This window comes from Papio anubis, chromosome 1 (assembly GCF_008728515.1).
Source record: "Papio anubis isolate 15944 chromosome 1, Panubis1.0, whole genome shotgun sequence".
NCBI classification, from domain to species: domain Eukaryota; kingdom Metazoa; phylum Chordata; class Mammalia; order Primates; family Cercopithecidae; genus Papio; species Papio anubis.
The window spans coordinates 76,128,515-76,153,979 of NC_044976.1; the positions used below are offsets into that span (position 1 = coordinate 76,128,515).

At 39.0% G+C, this 25,465-nt stretch overlaps 1 protein-coding gene across 5 annotated transcripts in view; it reads right to left on the minus strand.

The window, feature by feature from the left end:
• Positions 1-23,994, minus strand: part of ZZZ3 (zinc finger ZZ-type containing 3) — a 122,629-nt gene extending 98,635 nt beyond the window's left edge. For 3 of the 5 annotated variants that reach the window (XM_017962693.2, XM_009211291.3, XM_017962692.2), the window contains exon 1: positions 23,858-23,994. The gene's annotated coding sequence lies outside the window, so the exon portion shown is untranslated. Of the gene's footprint in view, positions 1-5,481; positions 6,215-23,194; positions 23,572-23,857 lie in introns of those variants that run through there. The other 2 variants (XM_009211285.4, XM_031653338.1) reach the window with 2 other exon arrangements.
• Positions 23,995-25,465: the final 1,471 nt, after the last annotated feature.

Below are 25,465 nucleotides of genomic sequence, written 5' to 3' on the forward strand. Positions count from 1 at the left end.
ACTTATTTACTACTTTTCGAGACAGAGTCTCACTTTGCTGCCCCGGCTGGAGTGCAGCAGCGGCGTGATCTTGGCTCACTGAAACCTCCGCCTCCCGGGTTTCAAGCGATTCTCATGCCTCAGCCTCCTGAGTAGCTGGGATTACTGGTGTGTGCCACCAAGTCCAGCTAAATTTTTTCTATTTTTAGTAGAGATGGGGTTTCACTATGTTGGCCAGACTGGTCTCTAACTCCTGGCCTCAAGTGATCGGCCCACCTCGGCCTCCCAAAGTGCTAGGATTACAGGTGTGAGGCACCACGCCCAGCCTAAAAACACTTTTATATTGCTGATTCATAAACACTGAACTCACAGTCAACAGCACTGTAACTTTTCATCACAGCTTTCTTGCACTTAGGAACACTATAGACAGCACTTTAGCACTACACTTAGGGGCAATTTTAAACAGTGAAACCACCTCTTTAAAAAAAAGTGGGAAAGATGTAACACTAAGTAAATAGACAAGACAGCTAGAACAAGAAGGCAGAGTGTCATTTTGTTTAACCTCATTTGGAAATGCATACATCAAACAACTCAAATGAATGGATAATTATACAAAATACAATAATTTAGACACATCAATAATAAAAAGTACAAATATAGCTTACCCCATTTCAACAACCACTTAACATACTAGTGTAGGGCCAGGTGCGGTGGCTCACTCCTGTAATCCCAGCACTTTAGGAGGCCAAGGTGGGTGGATCACCTGAGATCAGGAGTTCGAGACTAGCCTGGCCAACATGGCAAAACCCTGTCTCTACTAAAAACACAAAAATTAGCTGGACTCAGTGGTGCACACCTGTAATCCCAGCTACTCGGGAGGCTGAGGCAGGAGAATCTCCTGAACCTGGGAGGTGGAGGTTGCGGTGAGCTGAGATTGCGCCACTGCACTCCAGCCTGGGCAACAGAGCAAGACTTCGTCTCAAAAAAATAAATGAAAAAAATAAAAAACAAAAACAAAAACAAATACTAGTGTATTCTCTTCCATTCTTATTTCAACGAGCATTTTTAAAATCAGAATTTACACAACACACACTTTCGGCATCCTGCATTTATTCCCCACTTAAGCCACATAATTAAGGGCTAAATTGTTTGGGATTTTTTTTATTTTTTAGAGACAGGGTCTCACTCTGTCACCCAGGCTGGAATGCAGTGGCGAGATTACTGTTCACTGGAGCCTTGATCTCCCAGGCTCAAACGAACCTCCCAGCTTAGCCTCCCAAGTAGCTGGGACTACAGGTGTGCGCACCACCATGTCCTGGCTAATTTTTTTCTTCTTCTTCTTTTTAGTAGAGACAAGGTCTCCCTGGGTAACCCCAGGCTGATCTCCAACTCCTGGGCTCAAGCGATCCTCCTGTCTTGGCCTCCCAAAATGTTGGGATTACAGGTGTGAGCCATACCGCCCAGCCTAAAATTGTTAATGGCCATATAAAACCGTATAAATAGTTTCTAATTTAACCATTTCCATTCTGTTAGGACATTGCTTCTGATATTTTACGATTTATTATTAAAAATGCTGTGATTAACATTCTTGCACACTCTGTGTCTGCATTTGATTATTACCTTAAAACACTTATTGGGTCATAGAACATAAATGTTTCCATCCTTGAAGGACACTGTCAGGTGGCTTTTAAGATAAAGCTTCACTTGTTAAAAATTCTAAATGCATTTTTAAATGACTATGCAAGAAAGTTCATTAAAATATACTTCTGAAGCATACTTTACATAGAAGACTTATAATAGGCTTTACTAATTTGCTATCACTCAATGTAGCTTTAAGTGTTTTAGTATTACTAATGAAAGAAAAATGTCTAATTTAGTTTAACTAATTTGATTATCTCATTGAATTTTTTAAAAATACTTAATCAATTTTTAAATTTAAAAAACCAGTTGAGCCGGGTGTGGTAGCTCACTCCTATAATCCCAGCACTTTGGGAGACCAAGGTGGGCGAATCACCTGAGGTCAGGAGCTCAAGATCATCCTGGCCAACATGGTGAAACCTGCCTGGCCAACATGGTGAAACCCCATCTCTATTAAAAATACAAAACTTAGCTAGGTGGAGTGGCGGGTACCTGTAATCCCCGCTACTTGGGAGGCTGAGGCAGGAGAATCACTTTAGCTCAAGAGCCGGAGGCTACAGTGAGCCAAGATCACGCCATTACACTCCAGCCCAGGCAACAAGAGCAAAACTCCATCCAAAACAAAAAGAAAACAATGGTACAGAAAAACCAAGTAAATTTCCAATGCAATGACTAAAAGGGCTCTCAGAAGTTATTTAGCCTAGAAGACATACCCTAGTGGCTTTTCTGACACTTAGCTGCCCTGTCACAGAGGAATGATTAAGGGCATTGCAGTTAGATACCTGGTAACAAATTACAACCTCTCTGAGGAGAGATTAACTACTTTTCTCTTCCATGAAAGAAAAAGGCACATCAATCTTGAATAATTATCATTCCATATCAGATTATGGAACGTCTGGCATAAAGTGGGCACTCAAAATTGCTTTCTTTTTCCAAATTAGAGGAGTCTCTTAAATCACAAGACACCCCCTTTTCATTTCTTCATTATAGTTTCAAATTGCTAACAAGGAATATTTTTTGCTTTCTAGACTAGGTCTTGCTCTGTTGCCCAGGCTAGAGTGCAGTAACACGATCACAGCTCACTGCAACCTTGAACTCTTGGGCTCAAGCAATTCTCCCACCTAAATCTGAGTAGCTAGGACTACAGGCACAAGCCATCAAGCCTGGTTTTTTGTTTTTTTTTTTTTTTTTGAGACAGAGTCTCACTCTGTCGCCCAGGCTGGTACAGTGGCACGATCCAGGCTCACTGCAACATCTGCCTCCCAGGTTCAAGCAATTCTTCTGCCTCAGCCTCCCAAGTACCTTGGACTACAGGCCCGGTTAATTTTTGTATTGTTAGTAGAGATGGGGTTTTACCATATTGGCTAAGCTGGTCTCAAACTTCTGACCTCATGATTTACCCGCCTCAGCCTCTCAAAGTGCTGGGATTACAGGCATGAGCCACTGCGCCCGGCCTGGCTTTTTCTTTTTTTTTTTTTTTTTTGGAGAGACAAGGTCTCGCTATGTTGCCCAGACTGGTCTCAAACTCCTGGGCTCAAGGCATCCTCCTCCCTTGGCCTCCCAAAGTGCTGGGATTACAGGTATAAACCGATGTGCCCTACCCAACAAGGTATTTTTAAACATGAAGCAAAAAAACTTAAGATATCACAAATACGGAAGGGTAGGAAATGTGAACATACACTTCAGTGGCTGGAATTTAAAGTATCAGTGTACTCACCCTGAATCTAACCACAAGAAAACACTGGAAATTCAAACTGAGGGACACTAAATACCTTGCCTAATCTCTTAAAAAATGTCAAGAAATTTGAGGCTAGGACGGACATGGTGGCTCAGGCCTATAATCCCAGCTACTTGGGAGGCTAAAGCAGGAGGATCACTTGAGTCTGGGAGGTCAAAGCTACAGTGAGCCAAATTCATGTAGTACTCCAGCCTGGGTGACAAAGTGAGACCCTGTCTCAAAATATAAATACATAAAGAAATGTGAGGCCAGGTGCTGTGGCTCACACCTATAATCTTAACACTTCGGGAGGCCAAGGCAGGAGGATCCCTTGATCTCAGGAGTTGGAGACCAGCCTGGATAATACAGTGACGCTCTGTCTCTACAAAAAAACATAACATTAGCCAGGCATGGTAGCACGCACCTGTGGTCCCAGCTATTAGGGAGGCTGATGTGAAAAGATTGCCTGGGTCTGGGAGGTGGAAGCTGCAGTGAACCATGATCACACCACTGCACTCCAGGCTGGGTAACACAGTGAGACCCAGTCTCAAAAAAAAAAAAAAAATTTAATTAAAAAAACAATTTGACTAACTGTTCCAGATTAAAGGAGACTGGAGAGACATAAAATGCAATGTATGATCTTTGATTTTAAAAAGCTCTGAAAGTAATTATTAAGATAATTGACAAAATTTGATTGTGGACTGTAAATTAGATAACATATTAATGTTAAATTCCTAATTTTGATCATTGTAACTGCAGTTAAGAGAATACCCTAGTTCTCAGGAAAAAAAGTCTGGTGATATTCCAGATCTAATTCTGCTCTGTGGAACAACTCATTACAGCCCTGCATTACCTGAAAACAACTGTCCCCTTCCCTCCTTCACTCATTCCTATAAAGTCTTCCTTCTCCACAGAAAGCACTCTTAATTCCTTCAAAGATTTTCATGGGTTATCCTCCTGACATATCTATCTTTTCATTTACTTTTCTTAAAGTGTAGCTTTCAGAAATAAGGCCAACATTGTAAATGTGTCCTAACCAACATGGAATAAATATTATATCCCTTATTATGGACAAAATCCTATTAATGAAGCCTGGTAGTTCTTTTTTTTTTTTCTTTTTTAAGCAACTCACCAGTTGGATGTCTGAGACCATATAAACTCAAACTCCTAATAATATACAATCAATAAACCCTATTTATTCTATCTCCAAAATGTCTCAAAAAAAAAAACAAAAAAACTATCTACTCTTTCTGCTTTATTGTTATTGCTCCAGCTCAGGCCATCATCATTCTATTTAAACAACTGTAGTAGCCTAATTAATCTCTCATTCTAATCTACTCTTTATTTGCCCACAAATACATCTGTCTTCATAAACACTGACCTGAATCCGATTTTTCAGTACCTTAATGAAGAATTGGGAGGGAAAGAAAGGAGATGACTTTCTCTCCTCTTCAATTCCTAGAAAACTCTTATTCCTCAAAGGCTAATTCAATGATCCATCAGAATTAACTGCTCTCTCCTTTGCTCCCATAATGCTTAATAATTCTATCATAAAATCACAATGTATAGTTTGATATATCTATATTCCCTATTCAATTATAGGCTCCTTGAACGAATAAAGCAATACATTTTTTATTCTCTTAGTACATACAATGCCTTAACATTGATTAACTGAACAAAATTTTAGTCATATAACTTTTTCTATCTGAATTCCATATTTTTTTAATTCCACACTTTTAAGCAGCTCACACCATAGGTTTCTGCCCATAGTTTCAGACAGAACTTACAAGTTGTTTTAGTTATCCTTGCCAGCTAAATTGTTCTGACATTTTATAAGCACAACTGTACATGTATTCAAAACATTAATGAAAATATTAAAATGGACAAAAAGTAGCTTTTTAGATACTTCTCTCAAAGTCTGACATTAATTCCTGCTAACAGTATTTAAGAAAGTTTATTTTACACTATTAATGAAATGTTCTTAATGCTGATAAGCTAAGCCTGTATTTCTCTGCCTCTTTTCCAAGGCATACCTAGGAAAACAATCTCCAAAACTACTGCTTTCCTTTTTAAAAATAAGACTTTATGCTGTTCCTAGTCTTCTGGCATACTTTGTGTAACAACATATTAACAAAAGTTATCAATACCTCTTAGCTCCTTAATGTCTTTAAAATGATCTAAAACCTGTGCCATCAGCCAGACAGAAAATGGATTCCTGGAATCCAATCAAGTGGTGAAGTAATCTGGGTGAGGTTTACAAAACTTGATCTGGCAATAGAGTTAAAAAGCAATTGCAAAAAAATTACAAAATGTCTTAAACTTCAATTCAGAAGAAACCAACATCAACTTAGAGTTCCACTGTTACCATACCGACAATTTTTACTAACGGTTCATTATGTCCATCTGTGACATAAGAAAAACCACCTAGACAAAGGCAGATTCCAAGGCCAATGTCAGGCTGATAAACAGCCTGTCAAGAGATGGTAACAGAACTGTGGACATAAAGTATGTCACAGGAATCTCAACTTGCTTAAGACAGCAAAACTATTCCCGTACGTAAGTGACTGCCCAACCTCCATGGTTAATTAGAATATTGAAATTAAGTATATCAAACTCATGATACTAATACTGTGTGGTTTAAAACTACCCTAAATATTTTTTAAGTTCTTATAATGTTGAAGACAATTTTAACATTATAGATGATGATAGTTTCTAAATTTAAAATAGAAACGGACTTCACACTTATGATTTTAAGTTTAAAAGTGTAAGAATATTTAGCATGGTTAATAAGAATATTGGAATGTTTAAGAAAATCTGTGATTCACTGTAAGTCTCATTTATTAAATTTAAAATTTTAATATTTACCAATTATAACTCAATAAAGCTAGAGAAAATATAAAATTTTAAAGTTTTAAAGTATTTGGGAAGCCGGGTGTGGTGGCTCATACCTGTAATCCCAGCACTTTGGGAGGCCGAGGCGGGCAGATCACCTAACGTCAGAGTTCGAGACCAGCCTGGCCAACATGGCAAAACCCAGTCTCTACCAAGATACAAAAATCAGCTGGGTGTGGTGGCTCATGCCTATAATCTCAGCTACTCGAGAAGCTGAGGCAGGAGAATCACTTGAACCCAGGAGGCAGAGGTTGCAGTAAGCCGAGATTGTACCACTACACTCCAGCCTGGGAGACACAGTAAGACTCCATCTCAAAAACAAATAAAGTATTTGGGAAAATCCTACTTGTTGAAATTTACTCCACAAGGAATAGTGCTTAAAAATAAAACAGTATATCAAATGTATAAATACAGGGAATGTACTTAAGCAGCAGTAGTACTGGTAACAGCTAACATTCACACTACAATGTTCCTAGGGCTCACAACCTTGTTCCAACACTTTACTGTATAAATTCATGCATTCTGGCATGTTGGCTCATGCCTGTAATCCCAGCACTTTGGGAGGCCAAGGCGGACAGATCACTTGAGGTCAGGAGTTTAAGACTAGCCTGTTTACCAACATGGTGAAACTCTGCCTCTACTAATAATATAAAAATTAGCCAGGTGTGGCAGTGCATGCTTGTAATCCCAGCTACTTGGGAAGCTGAGGTGGGAAGATCGCTTAAACCCAGGAGGCAGAGGTTGCAGTGAGCCAAGATCGTGCCACTGCACTCCAGCCTGGGCGACACAGAGCCAGACTCCACCTCAAAAAATAATAACAATATAAATACTTATATGGACTTAACGTGTGTGTGTCCCCATTCATGTGTTGAAATCAGTCTCAAAAAAAAACAATAAACAAATAAATTCATTCATTCAGCAAGTATTCACTGACCATCTACCATGAACTAGGCATCATTCCAAGCTCTAATAACTGCGGCAGAAAAAACATAATACCATCCTTCATGGATCTTATATTCTTAGAAGAGACAAACAAATATCAGGTATGATCATTACTATTAAGAAAAACCAGGGAAAGTGAAGGAAGAAGATACTATTTTAGGTAGTATAATGAAGTTCACACCAATGAGCACCATTCACATTGAAGTCTATGTAAATGATGTCCCTTAAAAACTCCCTCAGGGAAAACCTTTCTAGCTGAGGTAACATTTGAATCAAAGAAGGAAGGGAACAGGCCATGAAAATATTTGAGAAGAGTATTCCAGGAAAAGAAAACAAGTATAGATGCCATTTTACCCAAGGATATTTTAAGGGAAACTTAATCTGTTCAATTATAATTACTAGGCTATTAATCAAAGTCCTCCCTCACTCAGAAAAAGTATTCTTCGTTTATAGTTAATGTGCTAGTTAATGGAATAAGAAAATATATAAGTTGAACTTGAAGACAAGTTTTTACATTGATGATTTTAATTACTCAATATTTTAGAAAAGCAAACATTGTAAACAGCTCTACAACCAAAAGCAGCCACTGACATCAATAAACTCAGACTGACACTTCATGGTTCTAAGTATTTTACTGGAATTGGAGCTCTAAATTTCTTTAATGAAAGTAGATGCTCTTTATCATGTAACATACCAAGGAATAAAACTTCATCTTTAAACAGCTTTTTCTTAACCGTCTCCCTTCCAGTATGAAAACCATTCTCCTACACATAAAACAGAAGTTGGGCATTTCTCATTATTTATCTCCCTAATCAAAAGGCTTCTTTCTTCCTTACTGATGTCGCTTTGAATTTGGCGGAAACTAGCCCTTTTTATTGCCCTTAAACATTTTTACAACCCCTCACCTCATTCCAGCTCTATCTAGCTTATATTCTTATATTCTATCTATTCTTTTATTACAGTTCTATCCAGCCTACCTACATTCCTAATTATCTTCCTTTTTTCCTACCCATTTCCTCTTCATACATTACACAGATTGTGAATGGTCTATTAAGTGAACGAAAGAATGTTTCCTAGCCCTAAACACTACTGTGCACATCACTTTAAATTCTATCAATAAGTCAAATGATTTTTTAAATTAACCTTATATACAATTAGTTAAATGGGTATCTTTTTTTTTTTTTTTTTTTGAGAGTCTCGCACTGTTGCCCAGACTGGAGTGCAATGGCGTGACTCGGCTCACTGCAACCTCCACCTACTGGGTTCAAGTGATTCTCCTGCCTCAGCCTCCAAGTAGCTGGGATTACATGCACCTGCCACCATGCCCGGCTAATTTTTGTATTTTTTTGTAGAGACACAGGGTTTTGCCATGTTGGCCAGGCTGGTCTTGAACTCCTGACCTCAGGAGATCCGCCCACCTCAGCCTCCGAAAGTGCTGGGATTACAGGCGTGAGCTGCTACACCCGGCTAATGGGTATCCTTGATATGTTTTTCTTTTGAAAAAATTTACTTATGAAGAAGTCATATTAATTTCTTTACATTACTCATGTTTTTCTTCCCCAATGGAATTTTTTTTGAAATTTTAATAACAGGTTTCATTTTTAAGAGCCTTCTATCAATATTGATTGCTTAAACTATCTGTGGTCATCACCAGTTTCTTTTCTGAACTTTCTGAAACCTGCTTTTCTGGGAATTGCTATCTAAGATAAACTCCAAGACAGCATAGAATGATCACTACCCTTTGATTCCCATCATTTCAATTTCTAGCTGGGAGGCATGGAAAAGCATGGGCTTTGGAGTCAGATATTTGTCACTTACTAGCTGTGTGACAAACTTCTCTGAGCCTCTGTTTCCACGTCAATAAACTAAAAAATAGCATTTACTGAGCATCTATTTTATATCAAGTACATTATATACTCTCTATATATGTAGAAAGTACCATATCTATTTATAATAAGGAAAACAAAGCTTAGAAATAAGTAACTTGCTTAAAATTACAGAGCTCATATGATCGCACCACTGCATTCCAGCCTGGGCGACAGAACAAGACCCTGTCTCAAAAAAAACAAAAAAAAAAAGTTACAGCGCTCATAAGTGCTAGAGCCAGGATTTAAATCAAAGTCTGATTCCAAGTCCATGTTCTTTTTACTACCCCACAAAAAAGTGACTATAAAAACAGTCCATTTGCTCAAAACAGATGTTCAATAACAGTTAATTCTGTATCTAAGTGTTCTTCCTTGTTGGTAAGAATCAACTTCATACCAGCAATTCTCTTCAACTTTTAGGAGATTAAACTGCCAAAAAAAACAAGAATTTATCAGAAGCTCTGATCATCTTTATTATTAGTGAATTATTTAATTAATCAAAACCAAAAACTGTATCAAACTATGCCAAATATATTCTTCAGATATTTCTGTGCTACCAAAAAAAAAAAGCTTTATGCACAACCATATCCGAAGTCAGCACACTGTGTGATTATTCATCCCCAGAGTTCTTAAAATACATACCTTGTAGACATAAAGCTCTTAAAAGAAAGTGTCATTCTTGAGAGGCATTCAGATCAAGACAACGGAAACACACAGTAGTTTGCCAGAATCCAAATAACCACCACAGACAAGAACTCTGAGGTTGTTAATATCATCATGGAACTATAGATATTAAGTTTCTCTTAATTATCTTCTCTTTCTCTTCTCTCCACTTCCTCTTCATACATTACATAGATTGTGAATGGTCCACTAAGTGAATGAAAGAACATTTCCTAGCCCTAAACACTACTGTTCACATCACTTTAAATCCTATCAATAAGTTAAACTGATGTAAGCAAACAGAAATTAAGAGCTAGAATAGCATTAAACTTTCTCAGTTTTCTTTTTTTTCTTTTTTCTTTTTTTTTTAAGATGGAGTCTCGCTCCGTTGCCCAGGCTGGAGTGAAGTGGTGCAATCTCAGCTCACTGCAACCTCTGCCCCTCCGGGTGCAAGCGATTCTCCTGCCTCAGCCTCCAGAATAGCTGGGATTACAGGCACCCACCACCACGCCTGGCTAATGTTTGTATTTTTAGTAGAGAGGTTTGTCCATGTTGGCCAGGCTGGTCTTGAACTCCTGACCTCAGATGATCCACCCACCTCAGCCTCCCAAAGAGCTACTATTACAGGCGTGAGCCACTGCGCCCCGGCCTCGCAGTTTCTTAAAAGTTTAGAAAGGTTTATAGATTACAGTTTATAGGTAGGTTTTATTACTAAGAACTTCTAAAATGCACCAGCTGATTTAAAAAAAAAAGAAAAAAAACTGTAATAGGCTGAAGGTGGGAATGACTTAAAACAGGTAAAAGAGATCATTTTGGTGTGACAGAAATGTTCTAAAACTGGATTGAGGTAATAGTTGCATGGTACTGTAATTTTACTAAAAAGCACTGAATTGTGCACTTAAAAAGAATATGATTAAGAAATTCCCCCAAAAAAACCTATTAATACAATAAATATTGTGACCCCACCCCAAATTACTCCCTTGAAATTAACACCAGTATTTAGGTCTATTATCAGGCAAATCTCCATGTTTTACTTCAATCAAACTCCAAAGTATAATTTTAGTACATGGGGGCCTCCAGATACTGAATTGCATTGTTGTCCTTCTCTAATAAACCAATATAATTCTAGAACATAACAGCATGCAAAAAAAAATTTTTTTTTTTTTTTTGGGGGACAGTCTCGCTCTGTCACCCAGGCTAAGTGCAATGGCATCATCTCGGTTCACTGCAAGCTCCGCCTCCTGGGTTCAAGTGATTCTCCTGCCTCAGCCTCCCCGAGTAGCTGGGACTCCAGCACGTGTGGCTAATTTTTTGTTTTAGTAGAGACAGGGTTTCGTCATGTTGGCCAAGTTTGTCTCGAACTCCTGACCTCAGGTGATCCGCCCACCTCAGCCTCCCAAGTGCTGGGATTACAGGCATTATGAGCCACTGCACCTGGCCGAGCATGCAAATTTTCACCACAAACATTAACCAGTTTAAGAGTTGCCTTACTGAAATTACACACAAAAACAAAATCTATTAAGGCAACAGAGTCTGGATGGATAACAACACCCTGATGAACAGACTTCTATGAAAGTTATCAGAATCAAACTGGAGTAGTAGTAGTGTTTTGTTTTTTAATAAAACAAAACAAAATGAAACAAAACAAAAAAACACCCTGACAAACAGCCAGGGAAGGCCATGAAGGAAGAGCTCTCACGAGGGTAATGCATGATAAAAACTGTCACAAAAGACTGCAAAAACTACAACCTTACACAAAACGTGACCAAAAAAACAAGCCAGGTGCATGGTACATACACACCTGTAGTCCCAGCTACCCAAGAAGCAGGAAGATTGCTTGAACCCAGGAGTTCACATCTAGCCTGGGAAGCACAGCAACACTATGGTTTTTTTTTTTTTTTTGGGGGGGGGGGGGGGTTTTGTTTTTTTTTTAAACTTCTATGAGGACATCTGCCCAGCAACTGCCGGTCCAACCTCAGAATGGAGGCACTTTACTTATTGACCCTTGCAGCCAAGAATAATTATCTCAAAATAATTAGGAAATCCTCCTCATTTTTCCTTTAAAAACTTTTGTCTTCTTTTACCTCCCTGTATATGCACACGGTTTACTATAGCAACAGTATTCCCACTGCAATGCCCTATTCCCGAATAAACACCATTTTCTTATAGAAAGCCTCTGTTATTTAGGTTGACAAGACCAAAGTATTCAAACCACAGCTGTTTCCACTTCTGATTGTTTTGGTGAATACAAGACTTGAAAGAAAATTCAAATGTCACTGTAAAATGTGATACCAAAAAAATTCATTAGAATATAATCTATGGCACTGGAACAAGGACGGACATATATGCACACAAATGGTACTGAAGATACATATGAAGATAGCACCTCAAACTCCGAAACTCCACAGTTTGAGTGCTTAGGTTCAAATCCCAAACCCTGCATTTAGCACCTGTGCGACACCAAGCAAGATACTAAACCCCTTTGCTTTATTTATAGAATGAGGGTTACAGTAACCCTCTGTATAAGGTAGTAGGGAGTAGTAATGATAATGAATAGATTATCTAGCATGTATCTGGCCCACAGCAAATGTCCAATAAATTTTAGTTATTAGTATTACTTTTGTAACACTTTTTAAAATCACCTAAAGCAGCTCTTTTCAATCTTCAATATACATACAAACCACCTGGAATCTAGTTACAGTAGTTCCCTCCCCCCATCCACAAGCGATACATTCCCAAGATCCCACCCCCCCCCCCCCCCCCCCCCCCCCCCCCGGATACCTGAAATTGAGGATAGTACCAAACTGGATATATACTATGTTTTTTCAGTCTGATAAGTGAGATGGCTACTAAGTGATTAACCAGTGGGAAGCATACAAAGTATGGACAAGCTGGACAAAGGGATGATTCACATCCCAGGCAGGACCAGAGGGACAATAAGAGATTTCATCAGGATACTCAAAAGGGCACACAATTTAAAACATTCATTGTTTATTTCTTGAATTTCCCATTTAATATGTTCAGTCCAAGGAAAGCGAAACTGAAGATAAGAGTGCCGGAGAGACTACTGTAAAATGAGATTCTGATATTCAGAATCTGTTATATGAGAGGTCTGGAGTGCAGTGTGAAATTTGAATTTCTAGTAAATTCCCTGATAGGTGCCAGGGAACTATAAAGTTACAAGGATGGTTGTCAAACTTTAGCACACACCAGAATCCTCTAGTGGTCTAGTTTAAAACACAGATTTCTGGGTTCCATCTCCAGAGTTTGAGAAAATCTGCATTTGTAAAATTCCCAAGTGATGCTCTGCTGCTATGCCCAGAACCATATACTGTATTGAGAACTATTGATCAAAGGTTCTCATCTAGGATATGTATCAGAATCACTTGTGGGGTTTTTGTCTGTTCATTTTGTTTTTTAATGCAGATACCCTGACTATACCCAAGTAGTGCTACAAAGTGTGGTCTCCTCACCTACTAAATCTGAAATTCTAAGGGCAGAGCCCAGCAATCTATTATTTAAAACAAATAACTTTCAGGTGATTATGATGAATGATAAATACTGAGAACCACTGCCATATACCTACAAATAAATCAAAATATCCTTGGTGACATTCTCCTAAATATACAAAGAGAAGTAGCTACCTGTGTGCTTGGCTTAGGTCAAACTGGAAAATGCTCTGACTAGTTCACTAGGTAGGAACAGCATTTATTCAAATTTAGAAGTAACTCTATAACCATTACAAAAGTCAGTTAATCTCTCCCCCATTCTTCAGGAGATAATGTTTCCCTATGGCATGATGATGTTTCCCCAAAGTCAGACATTTAAACTCTCCAAATTAAAAAACAAATGATTCTGTTTTTAGAAATTAGGCTAAAACTTTACAATCATTTAATTTCCACAAAAGCTCAGCAAATAAAAGATGATTGAAGTACAGGACTGCTAAGCATACACATTACTCTTAATCATGACCAAAATATCTAATTTCAACAACTATTTGCCATTTATAATACTCTGGCCCTAACACTTACTGACTGAAATAACCAAAATTCGCTTATAAAGGAAATTAAGCCTTTATATTAATTATATTAATTATATGCGCATATCATCCAGGCATATCATAACCATATGACTTATATGAAAGAAAAATTATGTGCAGGAATACAGTCATAAATCTATGACTTTCCTTAAAATTAAGAAAGTGAAATCGGAGGAAAATACAAAAGGAGAACTCCTGAGAAGAAAGCTGCACTTTACGGCCAGGCAGGGTGGCTCACGCCTGTAATCCCTACACTCTGGGAGGCCGAGGCAGGCAGATCACCTGAGGTCAGGAGTTCGAAACCAGCCTGAACAACATGGAGAAACCCCGCCTCTACTAAAAATACAAAAATTAGCCAGGCGTGGTGGTGGGCGCCTGTAATCCCAGCTACTCGGGAGGCTGAGGCACGAGAATCGCTTGAACTCAGGAGCTGAAGTTTGCAGTGAGCCAAGATTGCGCCACTGCTCTCCATCCTGGGTGACAGAGTGAGACTCTGCCACAAAAAAAAAAAAAAAAGCAGTTGCACTTTACACTTGAAGCTAGCCTGAAAGGGGTTAATAAGCTGGTAAGGCTCTTAGTTGATTCCCAGTATTTTACCAGCCTTTTTGATTTTATAATCTACACACCACAATGTTGTACTGTTCATGAACATAAAAGTTTTACTGTTCATAAATGTAAGTATTTTGAAAGTAAAGTGGCTTAAACTTAAATTGGAATCTTTTTCTTGGTGGGGAGGCTCACAACATGCTTTGAAATAACTGAAGATACTACATGGTATCATAAAAATTAGAATGGGAATCACTGCTTGAGGAATTCAAAGAATGAAAAGAAAGCTACCAACTCATAAGATAAAAGTCCAAATGGCCATTAGCTGGCCAGGAATCCTGTACTATAGTTTTTAAAACAAAATTTTTAAGTAGGAAAAAACAAAACAAAAGCAACTGAGGTACTGCATAAGCCACCAGTGACAAAAATTTTAAAATATACTGTTTACCCAAATAGCATTAAAACACAAAAGAAGGCTACCACAGAGTCTAAAACAAAGAAGGCTTTTATTTGATGTCCCCTCCTAGGAGTTCTTGAAAACTGTGAATGCCATGAGAAAAATATCTAAGTGTTGAGATCTCCAGGTACAAATCAGGTTGAGTTATAGGATTTCTCAGGTTACCCATATCAGAACAGGATGAAGACACAATAAAACAGTTGAATCTCACAAACATAACATTGAGCAAAAAAGGCCAAACACAAAAACAATACATACTGTATAAATCCTAGGCTCAAAAGCAAATAATTCTATGATACTAGACATCAAAAGTGGTTTCTCTTGGGGGGGGGGGGTGGCACCTAGGGACCATTAATGACCGGAATAAACACACAAGTTTTTGGAGTTCTGACAGTGTTCCTCTTAGTGACAGTTACACCAGTGTGTTCACACTGAAAATTCACTGAGGTGTACATTTATGAGAACTTTCTATGTGTACTAGACTTTAATTGCATTTACCTTTATTTAAAAAGAAGGAAAAAGAGATTTCTCCTTAGGAAAAGACACATTGGCCAGGTACAGTGGCTCACGCCTGTAATCTCAGCACTTTGGGAGGCCGAGGTGGGCGGATCACTTGAGGTCAGGAGTTCAAGACCAGTCTCACCAACATGGCGAAAACCCGTCTCTACGAAAAATACAAAAATGAGCCGGGCATAGTGGTGCGTGTATGTAGTCCCAGCTACTCAGGAGGCTAAGTCAAGAGAATTGCTTGAAATCAGGAGGCAGAGGTTGCAGTGAGCCAAGATCATGCCACTGCACTCCAGCCTGGGCGACAGAGTAAGACTCGGTCTCAAAAAAAAAAAAATAAATTACTGCAAAACCACCATAAAAATCTACATACGGTGAAGACAGTTCAGTTAAGAATTATAGGTCTGGGGTGGGGAGTGGAGAGTTAATATGGAGAAGTATTATATCTCCAATAATCTATGGAAATAAAAAAATGTAAATTAAAAAAAAGAGAAAGTATTACCAAGTTCTTCAAGGGCTATCAGTGGATAAATCTCACACACACCCCTTTGCCAGGAGAAATAATCTTGGTAGTTCCCTCTATAATACAGCCAAGCCACCTAAAAGCATTATTTCGTTTTATTTATGAAACACATCAATCTGCTTTCCAATGGGAAAGTGTGTAACAATGGCAGGATCTATTTTCCTTGAACTTCTGACCAATTAAAAAAAAAACTTTAAAAACTAGTAAGGAGGGTAAATAGTGCCAGAATATAATTAGCAACTCTATTTCCTGGACCATTTCAGTGACATTTTGAAAAAGCAACTCATCTCTCATGGGGCAGCAGAATTTCAATAGCAAAAAAAGGTGTAAGTTATGTTCCAATCCCTTTAAATCTCACCATAACCCAAGATAGAAGGAAATTACATCACATCGAATTGTTCATCTTCAATTCTCTGTAGGTGTTCTTCAAGCACAGGACACACTTTTTTTTTTCCAAATATTTATTATTTTTTCACACTCAGAGTTACTTAAATCTGGCTTTTCTTACTAGCATTATTGTAACCAGAAAAATCTGTGAACAAAAAACATTAAAGCCATTTAATAAAATTAACAGCTTTGCAGCCATCACAATTTCAAAATGTAAACAAACATAAATACCTTTTTTCAATTATTTTGAGATCACAAATTTCATAACAGAAAAAAAGGCATCATAGTAAACAGGAAGCATTTTCAGTATTAAAAACGCTCTCTGGCATAGGTACCTTCCTAAACCTTACTTGAATGTCTTGTGTTATTAAATTTCAGTATATGTATCATATTGCTATCTCAACATCTGAAGAAGAAAGTTATTGTGATTCTGTAACCCAAGTGCTACAGCTTTAAATGAAAAATTTAAATATATTAGAGGTATATGATATCAAGTTGTATACTGCTGTTTAACACTCTAAGCATACATCCTAAACTGTTAATTTTAGAAGTTAATTTCTCTAATTCCCCAAAATCCGCCAAAGTAGTTTTTCTCCTTACAGTTTGTTGTTGGGGGTTTTTTTACACAGGGTCTCACTGTGTCACCCAGGCTGGAGTGCAGGGGCGCAATCTGGGCTCACTGTAGCCTCAACCTTTTGGGGTCAAGTGATCCTTCCACCTCATCCTCCCCAGTAGCTGAAACTACAGGCACATGCCACCACACCAGGCTAATTTTGTGTATTTTTTGTAGAGACGAGGTCACACTACGTTGCACAGGCTGGTGTCGAACTCCTGGGCTGAAGCAATCAATCCTCCCACTTCAGTTTCCCAAAGTGTTGGGATTACAGGCATAAGCCACTGTGGCCAGCATAGTACTTTTAAGTAGTTTCACATTTTATCTCTGTTCAAGAAGGGGGAAATTTTCATTCAATGCAACTAAATTATGTGGCATGGAAAAATCTTATTTCAAATTTTGGCTGACAAGAAAAGGAATTATAAAACATTGTTTTGTTAAAAAATAAGCTTTATTATTCTCAACTTACAGTAATCTTAAAAATAAATAAGGAAACAAACACCACAATAAGAAACCCAAGGCAAAATATATTAAACATATCATAGAATCATCTAAAAACAATATGAATGTTTTTAAGGATTGAGATAAAAATAAACAATTTAAAATAAAAACGATTAAAATGTAAAAATGAAGCATAATAAAAAAATGAGAAAAATTAAAAAATTAAATAAAGCATTATTTAAACGAGTTGAGAAAATTACCAATGTGGAGGAAAATATTTAAATTCGCATTTCACACCAATGCCAGATGAGGTAAAAACTTAAATTTATTTAAATCTAACTTAGAAAAACTAAACAAAGAGAATTAAACCAATATTGTTTATTACAGTTTTAAAAAGGGAAGAATTTCATAAAATCAGTAGAACAACATTATATCAAGATGTTTGGGCTGGGCACGGTGGCTCACCCCTGTAATCCCAGCACTTTGGGAGGCCGAGGCAAGTAGATCACCTCAGGTCAGGAGTTCCAGACCAGCCTGACCGACATGGCGAAACCCCATCTCTATAAAAATACAAAAATTAGCTGGGCATGGTGGTATGCATCTGTAGTCCCAGCTACTCAGGAGGCTGAGGCAGGAGAATCACTTGAACCTGGGGGATAGAGGCTGCAGTGAGCCGAGATGGTGCCACTGCACTCCAGCCTGTGCAACAGAGTAAGACTCCATCTCAAAACAAACAAACAAAAAGATGTTTGACTGCAATAATGTTAAATTCTATTTATCTTCAAAGATCACAAGATAAATACATCTATAAACATGCTTCACCTCAGTAATTAAAGAAATAAAGCACAGTATGTCATACATCCCCATTAAACCTTTATAAAAAATGTTAAGTGTTGATGAGTATAGGGTAACAACCACTCGAAAGAGAATACAAATTTATCCCTTTTCATTAATATTGTGCAGTATGTTTTAAGAGCCTTTACCATGTACCTAAAAATTCAATTCTGGCAATACACAACAGAGAGATAATACTATATACAAGAAACGTGTATAAATATGTTCTTCACATGGGGGATAACATGATACGTTCACTGCACAGAACATTTTACAATCATTTATAATGATAGTTATTAAGATGCACTGTGAGAATGGGGAAGTGTTACCTAACAGTAGGTTAAAAAGCAGGACATCAAACTAAATGTTTTTTACCCACAAATATGTAAAAAATATACATTAAAATAATGGAAGCAATATATCAAAATTCTAATAATAATTCCATTAATTCCCAAAATCTAATTCCTCAAGCCAGCTTTCAAAATCATTAAAATACATATACACACCTTATACACAAGTCAAAGACTATCTACTTTACCACTAATGGAAGCATAAGGTTTAAATTAACATACTAGACAGAGAAGGCCAGCAATGCAACGAAGAAAACTCACTACAAAAACCTGGCACCTTAGGACACTTGGGCTAATAGACTCAATATCAGGATTCAAAACTATACAACTGAATCATATGCATAGGTCATTTACTAATTCTAATTATCTGCTTTACTATTTTCTTCATTAGCAAATGTGCTAATCTTTAGGCAACTGGTTGTTCATTACTGATATCAAATATTAAATATAATAGAGTCTTGTTTGGGAGTTTCCTTGAAATATTAAGTAGAAAGATAAATAGGTTAAAATAATAAAATAAAACAAAGGAAGTTCCACACACAATAGTACCATTTTTATTTGGTATCATCTGATAAGGAGAGATCTACAAGTAAATTTTCCAGAAAACTGAAACATAACATTTAATTAACAGAGTTTTGAAAATGTTTACTTTTATAGCAATCTCAAAAGACACCAATTTCTTACTTCCTTAAACATAATACACAGAATAAAGGTTTATTATTAAAGTCATCATCGTGACGCATCAACTTACTAGGCTGCTCTATGATACTGTCATTCCTTCAGAAGTTAATGATTATAGGAGTGTATGTCTTTATGTAACGGCCTTAAAACAGTATTCTACCATAGTTCCACCTACTTTTTAATAGTTCTTCCTTTTCCCCTGAAGATGTCATTTCAGCTGCCAATGTCCCTAACTCCAATGGCCAACACTGAAGATTTTTATCTGTGGACGACTTCCAATTAGTTGTTTCCTAATAAAGGCTAATGGCTTATTATACTTGGTTACAGTCATTCTGAAAGCTTATAGATTTTTTTATGTCCAGGATTTCTGCTATGTTTCAAATGGCTGAGGTCATTAGCAATAAATGTCAGCTGAATCACTGACTCTAACTTACAAATATACTGGAGTTCCAAAAACAACAGTAATAATAATACCTGAATAGTTTGATTAATCACAAAGTGATAGTCTCCTCAGGGCAAGTTACTCACTCAGTCCTCTCTAATAAGACAAAAATTACCTACATAAATGAGAAAGATCAGCTGAAAAGAAAAACAGAAAAAGTGAAAAGCAAAGGGTCAAACAAAATAATCAAGTCAAGACTTTGGACTTTGGGAAATATTTACTGAGAGTGGTTTTCAGAGTACAATTATAGTAGTTATCAGAGCATTAACGACAGAAATTTGCACCACAGTATACACCAAATCTCTAGTAAATACTACTATAAAAATGAAACTCTTCTAGCAACTATTCCTTGTAGGCAACTCCAAACTGAATTTTCATATGAAATTTAGGTGTTTTTATTTTATTTTTGACCCATGGTCTCACTCTGTTGCCCAGGCTGGAGTGCAATGGTGCAATCACAGTTCACTGCAGTCTCAACCTTCTGGGTTCAAGTGATCCTCCCATCTCAGCCTCCCAAGTAGCTGGTACTACAGGCATGCACTACCACGCCCAGTTTTTTTTTTGTTGTGGGTTTTTTTTGTTTTTTTTTTTTGGTAGAAACGTGGTCTGACTATGTTGTTGCTGGTCTCAAGTAATCCTCCCACCTCAGCCTCCCAAAGTGCTGGTATTACAGGCGTGAGCCACCAGGCCAGCTTAAGGCAACTTAAAGGTACAGGTTTGTGGAAACAGGCATGGTGTCAGACCTTAAGGAAAAAATTCAAGTGAGAACGAATCAGTATTATATTATCACTGTTACTAATTTCCTCTGATCACTGAAGTTCATTAGCTCTCATCATTTATATGACTGTAATAATTGAGAAAAATAAAATTAAATTTCTTGGTTATTTAAATTTTACTCAAGCAAAAACAAACCATGTAAAAACACATTTTTCCTCTTCCTTGGATTTTTCTCAGTATATTTCGACCAAGTACAAATAATTTCGTGTCTGTAAAAGACTGGTAATTCCCAAGACCCACTACTGAAAAGTTTATAAAACAAAAGTCCTAAGAACAAGGAACATACATTATTTCATAGATCAGATGTACGTGGACTATTAAAGGCCGAGTTACCAAGCTAAATTTATGCAGATACCTTTGCAAAGGCCATTGTAGAACTGTGACCTTCAAACTCATTGTCACTTTCACAATTTTCTACTTCTAAAAATAATAATAAAATGTACTTAACAAATGTTATTTAACAGAATAGCTTTATCTAAAGTAAAGAATTCACAAGGTTTCAATTAAGTATCACCTTAAGCTGCTGACTTTTATGACAGGAAGTATCTAGCAATTCTGTGAACTGACCCAGAACTGACTAAAAAAAAGAGGAGGAGAAAGTTGCCTGAAATACGGACTCGGCTGTCCTCCAACTATTATGAGCCTAACTATTCTTGGACCACGGCTCTTGACTCACTGTCAACTTTCTACATTCCTCTTTTCTCCCCAACTTGTCCAATTCCATTTCAACATCAACCTCTACACTCCCAACGTCCCCTTTTCCTCTTTCCAACATCGTCTCTCTCAACGCTCACTTCTATTCCTCAGCATTTCTACTTGCACTGTTACAACAAAAAACCACATTGCCCAAAGAGTGGACACTTTTCTTATGTGACTGGTCTGATAAATATTATTACTGGTAGGCTTAAGGGGGAAATTACAAAAACAACACTTAACAAAATGAAAGCCGCTTAGCAACTTCAAGTATATATACCTTTGTTTGTACGAACTACTGATATGTCTACCACTCTCCAATTGAGATCACTAAATTGCAGGGTCAGAACTACCATTTTAATCACACTGATAAGCTTTTAAAACGTCTGAAAAACTCCTATATAGTTAGGTTACAGTTTAGAATATATAAAGTTAAATATGTAACAAACATTAAACATAAAAATATAAAACTCAAGTGATAAAACATTAATTTATTTAAATATTGTTTTACATGTACTTTCTGTGCAAAGCTACTAAGCACAATAAATCAACTTTACTGCAAAAATAAGTCACTTGTGATATTTTCACAAGATTATACTACCAAAAAAATCAGTGCAAACAAAAAAATCTGCTTTTTATCTAAGTATGCATACATGAGTCTTGACAAACAGGCACATATCACTAAATAAAAATTTAATTTAGCTAAAAAATGTTTACTGATTGCCAATGTTGTGTTGACACCCCATTAAAACAACACTTTCTCCCCTTCATTTAAGAAACAAAAACTAAACTAAAACATGGAAATATCTGGAATGATACAGAGCAACCACAAAGGCTGGTTACAGAGATTTAAGACTGAGGAATGGAACTTTGTGGTACCTTGAAACAAGTACTGTGTTACTCTATGCTATATACCTCTGTATGACGTGCAGAAAAAAAAAAAAAATTTGTAGTTTTAAAAAACAAACTATGAATGAATTAACTAGTTACCTGATTCGTTTTGTAATTAACTCCCCACTCCCTATTTAGTACTGCAACTACCTAAAATAAAAATCCAAACACTACTTAAGAATACGAAAAAACAAAGGCATATTGTAAATTGATTTCTGAGACATTAGGGAATTGGAGAGAAATATTAAATTGATTTCAAACTCATTTAAGAAAAATAAAGCTCAAACTCTGATACCAAAGTTTGAGTTTGCTCTTTACTAAAAAGTCCATCTGAGGCCAGGCGCGGTGGCTCACGCCTGTACAGTGCTGTAATCCCAGCACTTTGAGAGGCCGAGGCAGGTGGATCACTTGGGGTCAGGAGTTTGAGACTAGCCTGGCCAACACGGTGAAACCCCGTCTCTACTAAAAATACAAAACTTAGCCGGGCATGGTGAAGCGCGACTGTAAACCCAGCTACTCGCTACTCGCTAGGCTGAGGCAGGAGAATCGCTTGAACCCGGGAGGCGGAGGTTGCAATGAGCCGAGATCGCCCCACTGCACTTCAGCCTAGGCGACAAGAGCGAGACTCCGTCTCAAAAATAAAAATAAAAATTCACATGAAACAAACAGTCTGTTACCCTAAATATATAACGTAAAACCACCATCCCTAAACATCAAAGATGGCAACGTCAGTAACACAGTGGTAATTAAAACCCTACCGATAACTGAGTTAATAGGCACGTACAAAATGATTAAAAGCAGGATTTCTTCTGACCTCAGGTGCTATCAGAGACATAATGGGCCCTTCAAATACTGCCAAAAGTTACTGAAAATACGAAGTCAGGGTGATGAGCAAATGACACCCAGAGAAAAGAGATGGGAGGAGTTCTGTTTCAGGAGACTGGAGACAGGTACTGCAGCAGAAAACGCGACAAAATAGTTAACAGGTCTGGAATACTTTAGAAAACGGCAACAAGGGAAAAACTGACAAGAACGTTTTAAAGTAAGAGGAACGGTATCCAATGGAATCATCAGGTCTGCACCAGCACGGCTCCGGACTTCCAGTGAGTGGGACAGGGTGGAACTATCACTGCGTGGGGAGAAGGACCCGGCTGAGGGGTGCATATGCTTTTGCAGGTGGCGGAGCGCCCGCAGGGGGATGGGGAGGGCAGTGTTGCCTCAATGGGGTTACTGTATTCCCTTCAAGACTATAGGAAGCTGATATAGCACGTATCCCGGCACCAAGAGGCACTCGCCCCGGGCCCCTCCCTAACGACTTGCCTTGTAGAAAGAGTTGCGGGTCCCAGGCCCCCGGAACCCAAGGCTCCGCCATCCAGGACAACTGCTCTGCCAACGAGGTCCCGCGAGAATCGAGAGATCTCGCGATACAAACACACTCGCATCTCGCGAGCTTCCTCTAACATGGCGGTACAGAAAAAAATCAGTATTTCGGAACTTAAAAAGCACTTCACTAACAGAGTAGTGAACATTTAAAACACTGAGTAGGAAGTCTTTTCCGCTTTATATGTCTCCTCCTTTCCCCTTGTACAGAAGAAAAGCGGCAATCTTAAAAACCTCCGATTACCACGGTTATACTACACAAACACAGCCCAACGCGCTGCCTCAGCCGGCCTCCCTGTCACGTGGAAACAGATTCTCGGCGTGCCCATCACGTGGGCCGCCACTGAGCGAGCGCGCGCCCGACGCCCTCCCAGGAGCCCTCCCCGCCCCCCTTTCGCCCGCGCACACGTGCGCGCGCACCCCCGCCCCACGTGGGGGCTTCGCCGTCACAGCCGTCGCAGTCGTCGCCTCCAGCCCACCCCCTCCCAGTACTTGGCTCCAAATCCGGGTCCCAAGCCGATCGTTTGCCACCCCCATTCCCTCCCCCTTCATTCTCCCTCCCCCGTGTCTGGCCCTCACCACGTGCCCCGAGCTCCTGCTCACCTTTCACGCGGGGTCGCACTCCACGGGCCACTTGGGGAGGCGCCGCCGCCTTGGCCGCTCTCCGCCCCCGCCACGGCACTTGCTCGGGTGGCCACCGCTGCAGGAAGCTCGATAGCGGCGCCGCGGCGCTTCCAGGTGGGTCCCCGCCTCCAGCTCCTGCCACTTCCCGCAGCACCAGCGGCTCCTTCCGGTCCCCTCCTTTCTCCTCCTCGTTGGGACGGGCGGGCGGCGGCGGCGGCGACTGCTGCTGCGGTAGCTGCTGCTGCTGCTGCTGCTGCAGGCGCGCTCACTACACCGCCTGCTGGTAACCGCGGCCCGTGCAGCGCCCGCGGGTCGGGGGCTGCCGAGGCCCTTCGCGGCCCATCCCTGCCCCTGGGCGAAGGTTGGTCTTCCGAGAGCGGGTTGCAGTCCATCCCTTGCAATTGTCCAACCTGGCCCTAACAGAGGAAAAGCGTCCTCGTAGCTTCGCCGTTGGAAATCGGCTTCATTCTACTCTTTGTGGCCTCCTGAGAGATTTGTAAACCCCACCTCCCTTAGCACTGTGGTCTGAAGCCAGGAGAACATCCATATGTGTATTTATGATGATGCTTCTGCCTCTCCTCGTTCACCTCTGGCTTTCTAGCTGGTACCACACCACGCAAACTCCAACCACTTCGGGCCTTTGCGCTTGCTGATTTCTCCGGCAGAACATTTCCTCCAGATTTTTTTTAACTCGTCGATGTTCGATGCATATTTCAGGTCCCTTCTCAGAGGGCTGCCCAGACCACTGTATCCAAAAAAGTACACCTGCACCATTGCTGTAACTCTTTACCTGCTTTTATTTCTTCATAACAGTTACAACTTCCAGACCTTATTTATTTGTCAGTATCCTCACCACCAAGAATGTAACATTTTTAAAATCAGGGACTTAGTAAACTATTTTGCTCATTACTGTATCCCCAGAATTGTGTCTGACACAAAGCAGTGCTCAGTAGTATCAAAACAGATCTACCAACTATATTGAGCATGTAGGAAAATGAAGCCCAACACACATTAATGAAGATAAACAACATTTATGAGCTGTGGAAAAACAGCTAAACCTCCTTCCCTGGCTATAAAGATTATGTTCCAAAAATACAAAATCCAGTGGTAGAAGCCATTAACCGGCGCTTTTCTTTGACAATTGTCCAGTACTGCTTCATTACTTTTGTTTTCCTTTGGAACATTATTTTTTTTTTAAGGCAAGTGGATACATGTTGTGCCTTCTTTTATGTTACTAATAAAAGTTATTAAATGGTTTAAATGGTGTTTTGGATTTTAGCTTTGAGTTCAACTCAAAGTAACATCTACTTCAAGAAAAAGGGTTACATATTTTTATATTAATTAACACATCAAGTATTTATTGAACATACCAGTGTTTCTGGGTGGCAGTATGTCAAAAAAAAAGGGGGGGTGGGCACGGTGGCTCACGCCTGTAATCCCACCACTTTGGGAGGCCGAGACGGGCAGATCACCTGAGGTGTCAGGAGTTAAAGACTAGTCTGGTCAACATGGTGAAACTTCGTCTCTATTAAAAATAGAAAAATTAGCCAGGTGTGGTGGCACACACCTGTTATCCCATGTAATCCC